Raw genomic sequence first — 21,655 nt, 5'->3', positions numbered from 1 at the left:
GAATTTAATAGAAAAGGCACAATGCCGACTTAAGTACAAGAGGACTGACACTCTCACTTTCTATGATTTAAACTTCTCCTGTGAGTCCAGATTTAGATTCCGATGCTTCACTTCAGGTTTACTGTATGCCTTGGACCTCCATATTGACGATGAAACACAGAAATTGCATCCGAATTTAATACAAAGGCACGATGAAGACTTAAGTACAAGAGGACTGACACTCTAACACTCTATGATTTGAGCCTCTTCTGTGAGTCTAGTTTTAGATTCCGATGCTTCACTTCTGGTTTACTGTATCCCTTGGACCTTCTTCTTGACGATGATACACAGAAATTACATCCGAATTCAATACAAAAGGCACAATGCCGACTTAAGTACAAGAGGACTGACACTCTAACTTTCTATGATTTGAACCTCTCCTGCTAATCCAGTTTTAGATTCCGATGCTTCACTTCAGGTTTACTGTATCCCTTGGACCTTCTTATTGACGATGAAACACAGAAATTGCATCCGCATTTAATACAAAAGGCACAATGCCGACATACGTACAAGCGGACTGACACTCTCACTTTCTATGATTTGAACCTCTCCTGTGAGGCCAGTTTTAGATTCCGATGCTTCACTTCTGGTTTACTGTATCCCTTGGACCTTCATCTTGACGATGAAACACAGAAATTTCATCCGAATATAATACAATAGGGTAAATGCCGACTTAAGTACAAGAAGACTGACACTCTGACCTTCCATGATTTGAACCTCTCCTGTGAGTCCAGTTTTAGATTCCGATGCTTCACTTCAAGTTTGCTGTATACCTTTGAACTTCTTATTGACGATGAAACACAGAAATTGCATCGGAATTAAATTCAAAAGGCACAATGCCGACTGAAGTACAAGAGGAGTGACACTCTAACTTTCTATGATTCGAACCTCTCCAGTGAGTCCAGTTTTACATTCCGATGCTTCACTTCAGGTTTACTGTATCCCTTGGACTTTCTTTTTGACGATGAAACACAGAAATTGCATCCGAATTTAATACAAAAGGCACAATGCCAACTTAAGTACAAGAGGACTGACACTCTCTCTCTCTATGATTTGAACCTCTCCTGTGAGTCCAGTTTTAGATTCCGATGTTTCACTTCAGGTTTACTGTATCCCTTGGACCTTCTTATTGACGATGAAACACAGAAATTACATCCGAATTTAATACAAAAGGCACAATGCCGACTTAAGTACAAGAGGACTGACACTCTAACTTTCTAAGATTTGAACCTCTCCTGTAAGTCCAGTTTTAGATTCCGATGCTTCACTTCAGGACTACTGTATCCCTTGGACCTTCTTATTGACGATGAAATACAGAAATTCCAACCGAATTTAATACAAAATGCACAATGCCGACTTAAGTACAAGAGGACTGACACTCTCACTTTCTATGATTTGAACCTCTCCTGTGAGTCCAGGTTTAGATTCCGATGCCTCACTTCAGGTTTACTGTATCCCTTGGACCTTCTTATTGACGATGAAACACAGAAATTACATCCGAATTTAATACAAAAGGCACAATGCCGACTTAAGTACAAGAGGACTGACACTCTAACTTTCTATGATTTGAACCCCTCCTATGAGTCCAGTTTTAGATTCCGATGCTTCACTTGAGGTTTACTGTATCCCTTGGACCATCTTATTGACGCTGAAACACAGAAATTGTATCCGAATTTAATACAAAAGGCACAATGCCTATTTAAGTACAAGAGGACTGACACTCTCACTTTCTATGATTTGAACCTCACCTGTGAGTCCAGTTTTAGATTCCGATGCTTCACTTCAGGTTTACTGTATCCCTTGGACCATATTATTGACGATGAATCACAGAAATTGCATCCGAATTTAATACAAAAGGCACAATGCCGACTTAAGTAAAAGAGGACTGACACTCTCACTTTCTATGATTTGAACCTCTCCTGTAAGTCCAGTTTAAGATTCCGATGCTTCACTTCAGGTATACTGTATACCTTGGACTATGTTATTGACAATGAAACACAGAAATTGCATCGGAATTTAATACAAAAGGCACAATTCCGACTTAAGTACAACAGGACTGACACTCTCACTGTCTATGATTTAAACTTCTCCTTTCAGTCCAGTTTTAGATTCCGAAGCTTCACTTCAGGTTTACTGTATGCCTTGGACCTCCTTATTGACGATGAAACACAGAAATTGCATCCGAATTTAATACAAAAGGCACAATGCCGACTTTAGTACAAGAGGACTGACACTCTAACTATCTATGATTTGAACCTCTCCTGTGAGTCCAGTTTTAGATTCCGATGCCTCACTTCAGGTTTATTGTATCCCTTGGACCTTCTTATTGCCGATGAAATACAGAAATTCCATCCGAATTTCATACAAGATGCACAATGCCGACTTAAGTACAAGAGGACTGACACTCTAACTTTCTATGATTTGAACCTCTGCTGTGATTCCAGTTTTAGATTCCGATGCTTCACTTCAGGTTTAATGTATCCCTTGGACCTTCTTATTGACGATGAAACACAGAAAATGCATCCGAATTTAATAGAAAAGGCACAATGCCGACTTAAGTACAAGAGGACTGACACTCTCACTTTCTATGATTTAAACTTCTCCTGTGAGTCCAGATTTAGATTCCGATGCTTCACTTCAGGTTTACTGTATGCCTTGGACCTCCATATTGACGATGAAACACAGAAATTGCATCCGAATTTAATACAAAGGCACGATGAAGACTTAAGTACAAGAGGACTGACACTCTAACACTCTATGATTTGAGCCTCTTCTGTGAGTCTAGTTTTAGATTCCGATGCTTCACTTCTGGTTTACTGTATCCCTTGGACCTTCTTCTTGACGATGATACACAGAAATTACATCCGAATTCAATACAAAAGGCACAATGCCGACTTAAGTACAAGAGGACTGACACTCTAACTTTCTATGATTTGAACCTCTCCTGCTAATCCAGTTTTAGATTCCGATGCTTCACTTCAGGTTTACTGTATCCCTTGGACCTTCTTATTGACGATGAAACACAGAAATTGCATCCGCATTTAATACAAAAGGCACAATGCCGACTTATGTACAAGAGGACAGACTGTCTAACTCTCTATGATTTGAACCTCTCCTGTGAGTCCAGTTTTAGATTCCGATGCATCACTTCAGGTTTGCTGTATACCTTGGCACTTCTTATTGACGATGAAACACAGAAATTGCATCGGAATTAAATTCAAAAGGCACAATGCCGACTTAAGTACAAGAGGACTGACACTCTAACTTTCTATGATTTGAACCTCTCCTGTGTGTCCAGTTTTTGATTCCGATGCTTTACTTCAGGTTTACTGTATCCCTTGGACTTTCTTATTGACGATGAAACACAGAAATTGCATCCAAATTTAATACAAAAGGCACAATGCCGTCTTAAGTACAAGAGGACTGACACTATCACTTTCTATGATTTGAACCTCTCCTGTGAGTCCAGTTATAGATTCCGACGCTTCACTTCTGGTTTACTGTATCCCTTGGACCATCTTATTGACGATGAAACACAGAAATTTCATCCGAATTTAATACAAAAGGCAAAATGCCGACTTAAGTACAAGAAGACTGACACTCTGACCTTCTATGATTTGAACCTCTCCTGTGAGTCCAGTTTTAGATTCCGATGCTTCACTTCAGGTTTGCTGTATACCTTGGAACTTCTTATTTACGATGAAACACAGAAATTGCATCGGAATTAAATTCAAAAGGCACAGGGCCGACTTAAGTACAAGAGGACTGACACTCTAACTTTCTATGATTTGAACCTCTCCAGTGAGTCCAGTTTTAGATTCCGATGCTTCACTTCAGAATTACTGGATCCCTTCGACTTTCATATTGACGATGAAACACAGAAATTGCATCCGAATTTAATACAAAAGGCACAATGCCAACTTAAGTACAAGAGGACTGACACTCTCACTCTCTATGATTTGAACCTCTCCTATGAGTCCAGTTTTAGATTCCGACGCTTCACCTCAGGTTCACTGTATCCCTTGTACCTTCTTATTGACGATGAAACACAGAAATTGCATCTGAATTTAATACAAAAGGCGCAATGCCGACTTAAGTACAAGAGGACTGACACTCTAACTTTCTGTGATTATATCTCTCCTGTGAGTCCAGTTTTAGATTCCGATGCTTCACTTCAGTTTTCCTGTATACCTTGGACTTTCTTATTGACGATGATACACAGAAATTACATCCGAATTTAAAACAAAAGGCACAATGCCGACTTAAGTACAAGAGGACTGACACTCTAACTTTCTATGATTTGAACCCCTCCTATGAGTCCAGTTTTAGATTCCGATGCTTCACTTCAGGTTTACTGTATCCCTTGGACCATCTTATTGACGCTGAAACACAGAAATTGTATCCGAATTTAATACAAAAGGCACAATGCCTATTTAAGTACAAGAGGACTGACACTCTCACTTTCTATGATTTGAACCTCACCTGTGAGTCCAGTTTTAGATTCCGATGCTTCACTTCAGGTTTACTGTATCCCTTGGACCATCTTATTGACGATGAATCACAGAAATTGCATCCGAATTTAATACAAAAGGCACAATGCCGACTTAAGTAAAAGAGGACTGACACTCTCACTTTCTATGATTTGAACCTCTCCTGTAAGTCCAGTTTAAGATTCCGATGCTTCACTTCAGGTATACTGTATACCTTGGACTATGTTATTGACAATGAAACACAGAAATTGCATCGGAATTTAATACAAAAGGCACAATTCCGACTTAAGTACAACAGGACTGACACTCTCACTGTCTATGATTTAAACTTCTCCTTTCAGTCCAGTTTTAGATTCCGATGCTTCACTTCAGGTTTACTGTATGCCTTGGACCTCCTTATTGACGATGAAACACAGAAATTGCATCCGAATTTAATACAAAAGGCACAATGCCGACTTTAGTACAAGAGGACTGACACTCTAACTATCTATGATTTGAACCTCTCCTGTGAGTCCAGTTTTAGATTCCGATGCCTCACTTCAGGTTTATTGTATCCCTTGGACCTTCTTATTGCCGATGAAATACAGAAATTCCATCCGAATTTCATACAAAATGCACAATGCCGACTTAAGTACAAGAGGACTGACACTCTAACTTTCTATGATTTGAACCTCTGCTGTGATTCCAGTTTTAGATTCCGATGCTTCACTTCAGGTTTAATGTATCCCTTGGACCTTCTTATTGACGATGAAACACAGAAAATGCATCCGAATTTAATAGAAAAGGCACAATGCCGACTTAAGTACAAGAGGACTGACACTCTCACTTTCTATGATTTAAACTTCTCCTGTGAGTCCAGATTTAGATTCCGATGCTTCACTTCAGGTTTACTGTATGCCTTGGACCTCCATATTGACGATGAAACACAGAAATTGCATCCGAATTTAATACAAAGGCACGATGAAGACTTAAGTACAAGAGGACTGACACTCTAACACTCTATGATTTGAGCCTCTTCTGTGAGTCTAGTTTTAGATTCCGATGCTTCACTTCTGGTTTACTGTATCCCTTGGACCTTCTTCTTGACGATGATACACAGAAATTACATCCGAATTCAATACAAAAGGCACAATGCCGACTTAAGTACAAGAGGACTGACACTCTAACTTTCTATGATTTGAACCTCTCCTGCTAATCCAGTTTTAGATTCCGATGCTTCACTTCAGGTTTACTGTATCCCTTGGACCTTCTTATTGACGATGAAACACAGAAATTGCATCCGCATTTAATACAAAAGGCACAATGCCGACATACGTACAAGCGGACTGACACTCTCACTTTCTATGATTTGAACCTCTCCTGTGAGGCCAGTTTTAGATTCCGATGCTTCACTTCTGGTTTACTGTATCCCTTGGACCTTCATCTTGACGATGAAACACAGAAATTTCATCCGAATATAATACAATAGGGTAAATGCCGACTTAAGTACAAGAAGACTGACACTCTGACCTTCCATGATTTGAACCTCTCCTGTGAGTCCAGTTTTAGATTCCGATGCTTCACTTCAAGTTTGCTGTATACCTTTGAACTTCTTATTGACGATGAAACACAGAAATTGCATCGGAATTAAATTCAAAAGGCACAATGCCGACTGAAGTACAAGAGGAGTGACACTCTAACTTTCTATGATTCGAACCTCTCCAGTGAGTCCAGTTTTACATTCCGATGCTTCACTTCAGGTTTACTGTATCCCTTGGACTTTCTTTTTGACGATGAAACACAGAAATTGCATCCGAATTTAATACAAAAGGCACAATGCCAACTTAAGTACAAGAGGACTGACACTCTCTCTCTCTATGATTTGAACCTCTCCTGTGAGTCCAGTTTTGGATTCCGATGTTTCACTTCAGGTTTACTGTATCCCTTGGACCTTCTTATTGACGATGAAACACAGAAATTACATCCGAATTTAATACAAAAGGCACAATGCCGACTTAAGTACAAGAGGACTGACACTCTAACTTTCTAAGATTTGAACCTCTCCTGTAAGTCCAGTTTTAGATTCCGATGCTTCACTTCAGGACTACTGTATCCCTTGGACCTTCTTATTGACGATGAAATACAGAAATTCCAACCGAATTTAATACAAAATGCACAATGCCGACTTAAGTACAAGAGGACTGACACTCTCACTTTCTATGATTTGAACCTCTCCTGTGAGTCCAGGTTTAGATTCCGATGCCTCACTTCAGGTTTACTGTATCCCTTGGACCTTCTTATTGACGATGAAATACAGATATTCCAACCGAATTTAATACATAATGCACAATGCCGACTGAAGTACAAGAGGACTGACACTCTAACTTTCTATGATTTGAACCTCTCCTGTGAGTCCAGTACAGATTCCGATGCTTTACTTCAGGTTTACTGTATCCCTTGGACCTTCTTATTGACGATGAAACACAGAAATTGCACCCGAATTTAATAAAAATGGCACAATGCCGACTTAAGTACAAGAGGACTGACATTCTCACTTTCTATGAATTAAACTTCTCCTGTGAATCCAGATTTAGATTCCGATGCTTCACTTCAGGTTTACTGTATGCCTTGGACCTCCTTATTGACGATGAAGCACAAAAATTGCATCCGAATTTAATACAAAGGCACAATGAAGACTTAAGTACAAGAGGACTGACACTCTAAGTATCTATGATTTGAACCTTTTCTGTGAGTCCAGTTTTAGATTCCGATGCTTCACTTCAGGTTTACGGTACACCTCGGAACTTCTTATTGACGATGGAACACAGATATCGCATCGGAATTAAATTCAAATGGCACAATGCCGACTTAAGTACAAGCGGACTGACACTCCAACTTTCTATGATTTGAACCTCTCCTGTAAGTAAAGTTTAAGATTCCGATGCTTCACTTCAGGTTTACTGTATACCGTGGACCTTGTTATTGACGATGAAACACAGAAATTGCATCGGAATTTAATACAAAAGTCACAATGCCGACTTAATTATAACAGGACTGACACTCTCACTGTCTATGATTTAAACTTCTCCTGTGAGTCCAGTTCTAGATTCCGATGCTTCACTTGAGGTTTACTGTATGCCTTGGACATTCTTATTGACGATGAAACACTGAAATTGCATCCGAATTTAATACAAAAGGCACAATGCTGACCCAAGTACAAGAGGATGTGACACTCTAACAATCTATGATTTGATCCTTTCATGTGAGTCCAGTTTTAGATTCCGATGCCTCACTTCAGGTTTACTGTATCCCTTGGACCTCCTTATTGACGATGAAATACAGAAATTCCATCCGACTTTAATACAAAATGCACAATGCCGACTTAAGTACAAGAGTACTGACACTCTAACTTTCTATGATTTGAACCTCTCCTGTGAGTCCAGTACAGATTCCGATGCTTTACTTCGGGTTTACTGTATCCCTTGGACCTTCTTATTGACGATGAAACACAGAAATTGCATCCGAATTTAATAAAAATGGCACAATGCCGACTTAAGTACAAGAGGACTGACATTCTCACTTTCTATGATTTGAACCTCTCCTGTGAGGCCAGTTTTAGATTCCGATGCTTCACTTCTGGTTTACTGTATCCCTTGGACCTTCATCTTGACGATGAAACACAGAAATTTCAACCGAATATAATACAATAGGGTAAATGCCGACTTAAGTACAAGAAGACTGTCACTCTAACCTTCCATGATTTGAACCTCTCCTGTGAGTCCAGTTTTAGATTCCGATGCTTCACTTCAAGTTTGCTGTATACCTTTGAACTTCTGATTGACGATGAAACACAGAAATTGCATCGGAATTAAATTCAAAAGGCACAATGCCGACTGAAGTACAAGAGGACTGACACTCTAACTTTCTATGATTCGAACCTCTCCAGTGAGTCCAGTTTTACATTCCGATGCTTCACTTCAGGTTTACTGTATCCCTTGGACTTTCTTTTTGACGATGAAACACAGAAATTGCATCCGAATTTAATACAAAAGGCACAATGCCAACTTAAGTACAAGAGGACTGACACTCTCTCTCTCTATGATTTGAACCTCTCCTGTGAGTCCAGTTTTAGATTCCGATGTTTCACTTCAGGTTTACTGTATCCCTTGGACCTTCTTATTGACGATGAAACACAGAAATTACATCCGAATTTAATACAACTGGCACAATGCCGACTTAAGTACAAGAGGACTGACACTCTAACTTTCTAAGATTTGAACCTCTCCTGTAAGTCCAGTTTTAGATTCCGATGCTTCACTTCAGGACTACTGTATCCCTTGGACGTTCTTATTGACGATGAAATACAGAAATTCCAACCGAATTTAATACAAAATGCACAATGCCGACTTAAGTACAAGAGGACTGACACTCTCACTTTCTATGATTTGAACCTCTCCTGTGAGTCCAGGTTTAGATTCCGATGCCTCACTTCAGGTTTACTGTATCCCTTGGACCTTCTTATTGACGATGAAATACAGATATTCCAACCGAATTTAATACATAATGCACAATGCCGACTGAAGTACAAGAGGACTGACACTCTAACTTTCTATGATTTGAACCTCTCCTGTGAGTCCAGTACAGATTCCGATGCTTTACTTCAGGTTTACTGTATCCCTTGGACCTTCTTATTGACGATGAAACACAGAAATTGCATCCGAATTTAATAAAAATGGCACAATGCCGACTTAAGTACAAGAGGACTGACATTCTCACTTTCTATGAATTAAACTTCTCCTGTGAATCCAGATTTAGATTCCGATGCTTCACTTCAGGTTTACTGTATGCCTTGGACCTCCTTATTGACGATGAAGCACAGAAATTGCATCCGAATTTAATACAAAGGCACAATGAAGACTTAAGTACAAGAGGACTGACACTCTAAGTATCTGTGATTTGAACCTTTTCTGTGAGTCCAGTTTTAGATTCCGATGCTTCACTTCAGGTTTACGGTATACCTCGGAACTTCTTATTGACGATGGAACACAGATATCGCATCGGAATTAAATTCAAATGGCACAATGCCGACTTAAGTACAAGAGGACTGACACTCTAACTTTCTATGATTTGAACCTCTCCTGTGAGTCCAGTTTTAGATTCCGATGCTTCACTTGAGGTTTACTGTATGCCTTGGACATTCTTATTGACGATGAAACACTGAAATTGCATCCGAATTTAATACAAAAGGCACAATGCTGACCCAAGTACAAGAGGATGTGACACTCTAACAATCTATGATTTGATCCTTTCATGTGAGTCCAGTTTTAGATTCCGATGCCTCACTTCAGGTTTACTGTATCCCTTGGACCTCCTTATTGACGATGAAATACAGAAATTCCATCCGACTTTAATACAAAATGCACAATGCCGACTTAAGTACAAGAGTACTGACACTCTAACTTTCTATGATTTGAACCTCTCCTGTGAGTCCAGTATAGATTCCGATGCTTTACTTCAGGTTTACTGTATCCCTTGGACCTTCTTATTGACGATGAAACACAGAAATTGCATCCGAATTTAATAAAAATGGCACAATGCCGACTTAAGTACAAGAGGACTGTTATTCTCACTTTCTCTGATTTAAACTTCTCCTGTGAGTCCAGATTTAGATTCCGATGCTACACTTCAGGTTTACTGTATGCCTTGGACCTCCTTCTTGACGATGAAACACAGAAATTGCATCCGAATTTAATACAAAGGCACAATGAAGACTTAAGCACAAGAGGACTGACACTCTAACTATCTATGATTTGAACCTGTCCTGTGAGTCCAGTTTTAGATTCCGATGCCTCACTTCAGGTTTACTGTATCCCTTGGACCTTCTTATTGACAATGAAACACAGAAATTGCATCCGAATTTAATACAAAAGGCACAATGCCGACTTAAGTACAAGAGTACTGACACTCTAACTTTCTATGATTTGAACCTCTCCTGTGAGTCCAGTACAGATTCCGATGCTTTACTTCAGGTTTACTGTACCCCTTGGACCTTCTTATTGACGATAAAACACAGAAAATGCATCCGAATTTAATAAAAATGGCACATTGCCGACTTAAGTACAAGAGGACTGACACTCTCACTTTCTATGATTTAAACTTCTCCTGTGAGTCCAGATTTAGATTCCGATGCTTCACTTCAGGTTTACTGTATGCCTTGGACCTCCATATTGAGGATGAAACACAGAAATTGCATCCGAATTTAATACAAAGGCACAATGAAGACTTAAGTACAAGAGGACTGACACTCTAACTATCTATGATTTGAACCAGGCCTGTGAGTCCAGTTTTAGATTCCGATGCCTCACTTCAGGTTTACTGTATCTCTTGGACCTTCTTATTGACGATGAAATACAGAAATTAAATCCGAATTTAATACAAAATGCACAATGCCGACTTAAGTACAAGAGGACTGACACTCTTCCTTTCTATGATTTGAACCTCTCCTGTAAGTCCAGTTTAAGATTCCGATGCTTCACTTCAGGTTTACTGTATCCCTTGTACCTTCTTATTGACGATGAAACACAGAAATTGCATCCGAATTTAATACAAAAGGCACAATGCCGACTTAAGTACAAGAGGACTGACACTCTCACTTTCTATGATTTGAACCTCTCCTGTAAGTCCAGTTTTAGATTCCGATGCTTCACTTCAGGTTTGCTGTATACCTTGGAACTTGTTATTGACGCTGAAACACAGAAATTGCATCGGAATTAAATTCAAATGGCACAATGCCGACTTAAGCACAAGAGGACTGACACTCTAACTTTCTATTATTTGAACCACTCCTGTGAGTCCAGTTTTAGAATCCGATGCTTCACTTCATGTTTACTGTTTCCCTTGGACCTTCTTATTGACGATGAAACACAGAAACTGCATCCGAATTTAATACAAAAGGCACAATGCCAACTAAAGTACAAGAGGACTGACACTCTAATTTTCTATGATTTGAACCTCTTCTGTGAGTCCAGTTTTAGATTCCGATGCTTCACTTCAGGTTTACTGTATCCCTTGGACCATCTTAATGACGATGAAACACAGAAATTGCATCCGAATTTAAAACAAAAGGCACAATGCCGACTTAAGTACAAGGGGACTGACAATCTCAATTTCTATGATTTGAACCTCTCCTGTGAGTCCAGTACCGATTCCGATGCTTTACTTCAGGTTTACTGTATCCCTTGGACCTTTTTATTGACGTTGAAACACAGAAATTGCATCCGAATTTAATACAAAAGGCACAATGCCAACTAAGTACAAGAGGACTGACACTCTCACTTTCCATGATTTGAACCTCTCCTGTAAGTCCAGTTATAGATTCCGATGCTTCACTTCAGGTTTGCTGTATACCTTACAACTTGTTATTGACGATGAAACACAGAAATTGCATCGGAATTAAATTCAAAAGGCACAATGCCGACTTAAGTACAAGAGGACTGACACTCTAACTTTCTATGAATTGAACCACTCCTGTGAGTCCAGTTTTAGAATCCGATGCTTCACTTCATGTTTACTGTTTCCCTTGGACCTTCTTACTGACGATGAAACACAGAAACTGCATACGAATTTAATACAAAAGGCACAATGCCGACTTAAGTACAAGAGGCCTGACACTCTCACTGTCTATGATAGGAACCGCTTCTGTGAGTCCAGTTTTAGATTCCGATGCTTCATTTCAGGTTTACTGTATCCCATGGACCTTCTTATTGACGATGAAACACAGAAATTGCATCCGAATTTAATACAAAAGGCACAATGACGACTTAAATACAAGAGGACTGACACTTTCACTTTCCATGATTTGAACCTCTCCCGTGAGTCCAGTTTTAGATTCCGATGCTTCACTTCAGGTTTACTGTATCCCTTCTTCCTTCTTATTAACGATGAAACACAGAAATTGCATACGAATTTAATACAAAAGGCACAATGCCGACTCAAGTACGAGAGGACTGACACTCTCACCTTCTATGATTTGAACCTCTCCTGTGAGTCCAGTTTTAGATTCCGATGCTTCACTTCAGGTTTACTGTATACCTTGGACCTTGTTATTGACGAGGTAACACAGAAATTGCATCCGAATTTAATACAAAAGGCACAATGCCGACTTAAGTACAAGGTGACTGACACTCTCACTTTCTAAGATTTGAACCTCTCCTGTAAGTCCAGTTTTAGATTCCGATGCTTCACTTCAGGTTTACTGTATCCCTTGTACCTTCTTATTGACGATGAAACACAGAAATTGCATACGAATTTAATACAAAAGGCACAAGCCGACTTAAGTACAAGTGGACTGACACTCTCACTTTCTATGATTTGAACCTCTCCTGTAAGTCCAGTATTAGATTCCGAAGCTTCACTTCAGGTTTCCTGTATACCTTGGAAATTGTTATTGACGATGAAACACAGAAATTGCATCGGAATTAAATTCAAAAGGCACAATGCCGACATAAGTACAAGAGGACTGACACTCTAACTTTCTACGATTTTAACCTCTCCTGTGAGTCCAGTTTTAGATTCCGATGCTTCACTTCAGGTTTACTGTATCCCCTGGACCTTCATATTGACGATGAAACACAGAACTTGCATCCGAATTTTATACAAAAGGCACAATGCTGACTTAAGTACAAGAGGCCTGACACTCTCACATTCTATGATTGGAACCTCTCCTGTGAGTCCAGTTTTAGATTCCGATGCTTCACTTCAGGTTTACTGTATCCCATGGACCTCCTTATTGACGATGAAACACAGAAATTGAGTCCGAATTTAATACAAAAGGCACAATGATGACTTAAGTACAACAGGACTGACACTCTCACTTTCTATGATTTGAACCTCTCCCATGAGTCCAGTTTTAGATTCCGATGCTTCACTTCAGGTTTACTGTATCCCCTGTACCTTCTTATTGGCGATGAAACACAGAAATTGCATCGGAATTTAATACAAAAGGCAAAATGCCGACTTAAGTACAAGAGGACTGACACTCTAACAATCTATGATTTGAACCTCTCCTGAGAGTCCAGTTTCAGATTCCGATGCTTCACTTGAGGTTTACTGTACCCCTTGGACCATCTTAATGACGATGAAACACAGAAATTGCATCCGAATTTAATGCAAAAGTCACAATGCCGACTTAAGTACAAGAGGACTGACACTCTAACTTTCAATAATTTGAACCTCGCCTGTGAGTCCAGTTTTAGATTCCCATGCTTCACTTCAGGTACTGTATCCCTAGGCCCTTCGTATTGACGATGAAACACAGAAATTGCATCCAACTTTAATACAAAAGGCACAATGCCGACTTAAATTCAAGAGGACTGATACTCTAACTTTCTCTGATTTGAACCTCTCCCTTAAGTCCAGTTTTAGATTCCGATGCTTCACTTCAGGTTTAATGTATCCCTTGGACCTTCTTATTGACGATGAGACACAGAAATTGCATCCGAATTTAATACAAGGGGCACAATGCCGACTTAAGTACAAGGGGACTGACAATCTCACTTTCTATGATTTGAACCTCTTTTGTGAGTCCAGTACAGATTCCGATGCTTTACTTTAGGTATACTGTATCCCTTGGACCTTTTTATTAACGATGAAACACAGAAATTGCATCCGAATTTAATAAGAAAGGCACAATGCCGACTTAAGTACAAGATGACTGACGCTCTCACTTTCTATGATTTGAACCTCTGCTGTAAGTCCAGTTTTAAATTCCGATGCTTCACTTTAGGTTTACTGTATCCCTTGTACCTTCTTTTTGACGATGAAACACAGAAATTGCATCCGAATTTAATACAAAAGGCACCATAACGACTTAAGTACAAGAGGACTGACACTCTCACTTTCCATAATTTGAACCTTTCCTGTAAGTCCAGTATTAGATTCCGATGCTTCACTTCAGGTTTGCTGTATACCTTGGAGCTTGTTATTGACGATGAAACACAGAAATTGCATCGGAATTAAATTCAAAGGGCACAATGCCGACTTAAGCACAAGAGGACTGACACTCTAACTTTCTATTATTTGAACCACTCCTGTGAGTCCAGTTTTAGAATCCGATGCTTCACTTCATGTTTACTGTTTCCCTTGGACCTTCTTATTGACGATGAAACACAGAAACTGCATCCGAATTTAATACAAAAGGCACAATGCCAACTAAAGTACAAGAGGACTGACACTCTAACTTTCTATGATTTGAACCTCTCCTGTGAGTCCAGTTTTAGATTCCGATGCTTCACTTCAGGTTTACTGTATCCCTTGGACCATCTTAATGACGATGAAACACAGAAATTGCATCCGAATTTAAAACAAAAGGCACAATGCCGACTTAAGTACAAGGGGACTGACAATCTCAATTTCTATGATTTGAACCTCTCCTGTGAGTCCAGTACCGATTCCGATGCTTTACTTCAGGTTTACTGTATCCCTTGGACCTTTTTATTGACGATGAAACACAGAAATTGCATCCGAATTTAATACAAAAGGCACAATGCCAACTAAGTACAAGAGGACTGACACTCTCACTTTCCATGATTTGAACCTCTCCTGTAAGTCCAGTTATAGATTCCGATGCTTCACTTCAGGTTTGCTGTATACCTTAGAACTTGTTATTGACGATGAAACACAGAAATTGCATCGGAATTAAATTCAAAAGGCACAATGCCGACTTAAGTACAAGAGGACTGACACTCTAACTTTCTATGAATTGAACCACTCCTGTGAGTCCAGTTTTAGAATCCGATGCTTCACTTCATGTTTACTGTTTCCCTTGGACCTTCTTACTGACGATGAAACACAGAAACTGCATACGAATTTAATACAAAAGGCACAATGCCGACTTAAGTACAAGAGGCCTGACACTCTCACTTTCTATGATAGGAACCGCTTCTGTGAGTCCAGTTTTAGATTCCGATGCTTCATTTCAGGTTTACTGTATCCCATGGACCTTCTTATTGACGATGAAACACAGAAATTGCATCCGAATTTAATACAAAAGGCACAATGACGACTTAAATACAAGAGGACTGACACTTTCACTTTCCATGATTTGAACCTCTCCCGTGAGTCCAGTTTTAGATTCCGATGCTTCACTTCAGGTTTACTGTATCCCTTCTTCCTTCTTATTAACGATGAAACACAGAAATTGCATACGAATTTAATACAAAAGGCACAATGCCGACTCAAGTACGAGAGGACTGACACTCTCACCTTCTATGATTTGAACCTCTCCTGTGAGTCCAGTTTTAGATTCCGATGCTTCACTTCAGGTTTACTGTATACCTTGGACCTTGTTATTGACGAGGTAACACAGAAATTGCATCCGAATTTAATACAAAAGGCACAATGCCGACTTAAGTACAAGGTGACTGACACTCTCACTTTCTAAGATTTGAACCTCTCCTGTAAGTCCAGTTTTAGATTCCGATGCTTCACTTCAGGTTTACTGTATCCCTTGTACCTTCTTATTGACGATGAAACACAGAAATTGCATACGAATTTAATACAAAAGGCACAAGCCGACTTAAGTACAAGTGGACTGACACTCTCACTTTCTATGATTTGAACCTCTCCTGTAAGTCCAGTATTAGATTCCGAAGCTTCACTTCAGGTTTCCTGTATACCTTGGAAATTGTTATTGACGATGAAACACAGAAATTGCATCGGAATTAAATTCAAAAGGCACAATGCCGACATAAGTACAAGAGGACTGACACTCTAACTTTCTACGATTTTAACCTCTCCTGTGAGTCCAGTTTTAGATTCCGATGCTTCACTTCAGGTTTACTGTATCCCCTGGACCTTCATATTGACGATGAAACACAGAACTTGCATCCGAATTTTATACAAAAGGCACAATGCTGACTTAAGTACAAGAGGCCTGACACTCTCACATTCTATGATTGGAACCTCTCCTGTGAGTCCAGTTTTAGATTCCGATGCTTCACTTCAGGTTTACTGTATCCCATGGACCTCCTTATTGACGATGAAACACAGAAATTGAGTCCGAATTTAATACAAAAGGCACAATGATGACTTAAGTACAACAGGACTGACACTCTCACTTTCTATGATTTGAACCTCTCCCATGAGTCCAGTTTTAGATTCCGATGCTTCACTTCAGGTTTACTGTATCCCCTGTACCTTCTTATTGGCGATGAAACACAGAAATTGCATCGGAATTTAATACAAAAGGCAAAATGCCGACTTAAGTACAAGAGGACTGACACTCTAACAATCTATGATTTGAACCTCTCCTGAGAGTCCAGTTTCAGATTCCGATGCTTCACTTGAGGTTTACTGTACCCCTTGGACCATCTTAATGACGATGAAACACAGAAATTGCATCCGAATTTAATGCAAAAGTCACAATGCCGACTTAAGTACAAGAGGACTGACACTCTAACTTTCAATAATTTGAACCTCGCCTGTGAGTCCAGTTTTAGATTCCCATGCTTCACTTCAGGTACTGTATCCCTAGGCCCTTCGTATTGACGATGAAACACAGAAATTGCATCCAACTTTAATACAAAAGGCACAATGCCGACTTAAATTCAAGAGGACTGATACTCTAACTTTCTCTGATTTGAACCTCTCCCTTAAGTCCAGTTTTAGATTCCGATGCTTCACTTCAGGTTTAATGTATCCCTTGGACCTTCTTATTGACGATGAGACACAGAAATTGCATCCGAATTTAATACAAGGGGCACAATGCCGACTTAAGTACAAGGGGACTGACAATCTCACTTTCTATGATTTGAACCTCTTTTGTGAGTCCAGTACAGATTCCGATGCTTTACTTTAGGTATACTGTATCCCTTGGACCTTTTTATTAACGATGAAACACAGAAATTGCATCCGAATTTAATAAGAAAGGCACAATGCCGACTTAAGTACAAGATGACTGACACTCTCACTTTCTATGATTTGAACCTCTGCTGTAAGTCCAGTTTTAAATTCCGATGCTTCACTTTAGGTTTACTGTATCCCTTGTACCTTCTTTTTGACGATGAAACACAGAAATTGCATCCGAATTTAATACAAAAGGCACCATAACGACTTAAGTACAAGAGGACTGACACTCTCACTTTCCATAATTTGAACCTTTCCTGTAAGTCCAGTATTAGATTCCGATGCTTCACTTCAGGTTTGCTGTATACCTTGGAGCTTGTTATTGACGATGAAACACAGAAATTGCATCGGAATTAAATTCAAAGGGCACAATGCCGACTTAAGTACAAGAGGACTGACACTCTAACTTTCTATGATTTGAACCTCACCTGTGAGTCCAGTTTTAGATTCCGATGCTTCACTTCAGGTTTACTGTATCCCTTGGACCTTCATATTGACGATGAAACACAGAACTTGCATCCGAATTTAGTACAAAAAGCACAATGCCGACATAAGTACAAGAGGCCTTACACTCTAACTTTCTATGTTTTGAACCTCTCCTGTGAGTCCAGTTTTAGATTCCGATGCTTCACTTCTCGTTTCCTGTATACCTTGGACTTTCTTAATGACTATGAAACACAGAAATTGCATCCGAATTTAATACAAAAGCCAAAATGCCGACATAAGTACAAGAGGACTGACACTCTCACCTTCTATGATTTGAAGCTCTCCTGTGAGTCCAGTTTTAGATTCTGATGCTTCACTTCAGGTTAACTGTATCCCTTGGACCATCTTAATGGCGATGAAACACAGAAATTGCATCCGAATGTAATACAAAAGGCACAATGCCGACTTAAGTACAAGGGGACTGACACTCTCATTTTCTATAATATGAACCTCTCCTGTGAGTCCAGTACAGGTTCCGATGCTTTGCTTCAGGTTTACTGTATCCCTTCGACCTTCTTATTGACGATGAAACACAGAAATTGCATCCGAATTTAATAAAAAAGGCACATTGCCGGCTTAAGTACAAGAGGACTGACACTCTCACTTTCTATGATTTGAACCTCTCCTATGAGTCCAGTTTTAGATTCCGATGATTCACTTCAGGTTTACTGTATCCCTTGGACCATCTTATTGACGATGAATCACAGAAATTGCATCCGAATTCAATACAAACGGCACAATGCCGACTTAAGTACAAGAGATCTGACACTCTCACTTTCTAAGATTTGAACCTCTCCTGTAAGTCCAGCTTTAGGTTCCGATGCTTCACTTCAGGTTTACTGTATACCTTGGAACTTGTTATTGACGATGAAACACAGATTATTGCATCGGAATTAAATTCAAAAGGCACAATGCCGACTTAAGTACAAGAGGACTGACACTCTAACTTTCTACGATTTGAACCTCTCCTGTGAGTCCAGTTTTAGATTCCGATGCTTCACTTCAGGTTTACTGTATCCCTTGGACCTTCATATTGACGATGAAACACAGAACTTGCATCCGAATTTAATACAAAAGGCACAATGCCGACATAAGTACAAGAGGACTGACACCCTCACTTTCTATGACTTAAACCTCTCCTGTGAGTCCAGTTTTAGATTCCGATGCTTCAGGGTTACTATATCCCTTGGACCTACTTATTGACGATGAAACACAGAAATTGCATCCGAATTTAATACAAAGGAACAATGCCGACTTAAGTACAAGAGGACTGACACTCTAACTTTCTATGATTTGAACCTCTCCTGTGAGTCCAGTTTTAGATTCCAATGCTTCACTTCAGGTTTATGTATACCTCGGAACTTCTTATTGACGATGGAACACAGAAATTGCATCGGAATTAAATTCAAAAGGCCCAATGTCGACTTAAGTACAATTGGACTGACACTCTAACATTCTATGATTTGAACCTCTCCTGTGAGTCCAGTTTTAGATTCCGATGCTTCACTTCACGTTAACTGTATCCCTTGGACCTTTTTATTGACGATGAAACACAGAAATTGCATCCGAATTTAATACAAAAGGCACAATGCCGACTTAAGTACAAGAGGACTGACACTCTCAATTTCTATGATTTGAACCTCTCCTGTAAGTCCAGTTATAGATTCCGATGCTTCACTTCAGGTTTGCTGTATACCTTAGAACTTGTTATTGACGATGAAACACAGAAATTGCATCGGAATTAAATTCAAAAGGCACAATTCCGACTTAAGTACAGAGGACTGACACTCTAACTTTCTATGAATTGAACCATTCCTGTGAGTCCAGTTTTAGAATCCGATGCTTCACTTCATGTTTACTGTTTCCCTTGGACCTTCTTATTGACGATGAAACACAGAAACTGCATACGAATTTAATACAAAAGGCACAATGCCGACTTAAGTACAAGAGGCCTGACACTCTCACTTTCTATGATAGGAACCGCTTCTGTGAGTCCAGTTTTAGATTCCGATGTTTCATTTCAGGTTTACTGTATCCCATGGACCTTCTTATTGACGATGAAACACAGAAATTGCATCCGAATTTAATACAAAAGGCACAATGACGACTTAAATACAAGAGGACTGACACTCTCACTTTCTATGATTTGAACCTCTCCCGTGAGTCCAGTTTTAGATTCCGATGCTTCACTTCAGGTTTACTGTATCCCTTGTACCTTCTTATTAACGATGAAACACAGAAATTGCATCCGAATTTAATACAAAAGGCACAATGCCGACTCAAGTACAAGAGGACTGACACTCTCACCTTCTATGATTTGAACCTCTCCTGTGAGTCCAGTTTTAGATTCCGATGCTTCACTTCAGGTTTACTGTATACCTTAGACCTTGTTATTGACGAGGAAACACAGAAATTGCATCCGAATTTAATACAAAAGGCACAATGCCGACTTAAGTACAAGGTGACTGACACTCTCACTTTCTAAGATTTGAACCTCTCCTGTAAGTCCAGTTTTAGATTCCGATGCTTCACTTCAGGTTTACTGTATCCCTTGTACCTTCTTATTGACGATGAAACACAGAAATTGCATATGAATTTAATACAAAAGGCACAATGACGACTTAAGTACAAGAGGACTGACACTCTCACTTTCTATGATTTGAACCTCTCCTGTAAGTCCAGTATTAGATTCCGAAGCTTCACTTCAGGTTTGCTGTATACCTTGGAACTTGTTACTGACGATGAAACACAGATATTGCATCGGAATTAAATTCAAAAGGCACAATGCCGACATAAGTACAAGAGGACTGACACTCTAACTTTCTACGATTTGAACCTCTCCTGTGAGTCCAGTTTTAGATTCCGATGCTTCACTTCAGGTTTTCTGTATCCCCTGGACTTTCATATTGACGATGAAACACAGAACTTGCATCCGAATTTTATACAAAAGGCTCAATGCTGACTTAAGTACAAGAGGCCTGACACTCTCACATTCTATGATTGGAACCTCTCCTGTGAGTCCAGTTTTAGATTCCGATGCTTCACTTCAGGAATACTGTATCCCATGGACCTCCTTATTGACGATGAAACACAGAAATTGAGTCCGAATTTAATACAAAAGGCACAATGATGACTTAAGTACAACAGGACTGACATTCTCACTTTCTATGATTTGAACCTCTCCCATGAGTCCAGTTTTAGATTCCGATGCTTCACTTCAGGTTTACTGCATCCCCTGTACCTTCTTATTGGCGATGAAACACAGAAATTGCATCGGAATTTAATACAAAAGGCAAAATGCCGACTTAAGTACAAGAGGACTGACACTCTAACTTTCAATAATTTGAACGTCGCCTGTGAGTCCAGTTTTAGATTCCCATGCTTCACTTCAGGTTTACTGTATCCCTAGGCCCTTCGTATTGACGATGAAACACAGAAATTGCATCCAACTTTAATACAAAAGGCACAATGCCGACTTAAATACAAGAGGACTGATACTCTAACTTTCTCTGATTTGAACCTCTCCCTTAAGTCCAGTTTTAGATTCCGATGCTACACTTCAGGTTTAATGTATCCCTTGGACCTTCTTATTGACGATGAGATACAGAAATTGCATCCGAATTTAATACAAGGGGCACAATGCCGACTTAAGTACAAGAGGACTGACACTCTGACTTTCTATGATTTAAACCTCTCCTGTGAGTCCAGTTTTAGATTCCGATGCTTCACTTCTGGTTTGCTGTATACCTTGGAACTTG

Source organism: Schistocerca americana, chromosome X (genome assembly GCF_021461395.2).
Source record: "Schistocerca americana isolate TAMUIC-IGC-003095 chromosome X, iqSchAmer2.1, whole genome shotgun sequence".
Lineage (NCBI taxonomy): Eukaryota > Metazoa > Arthropoda > Insecta > Orthoptera > Acrididae > Schistocerca > Schistocerca americana.
Note: the sequence above shows the minus strand (reverse complement) of the source record.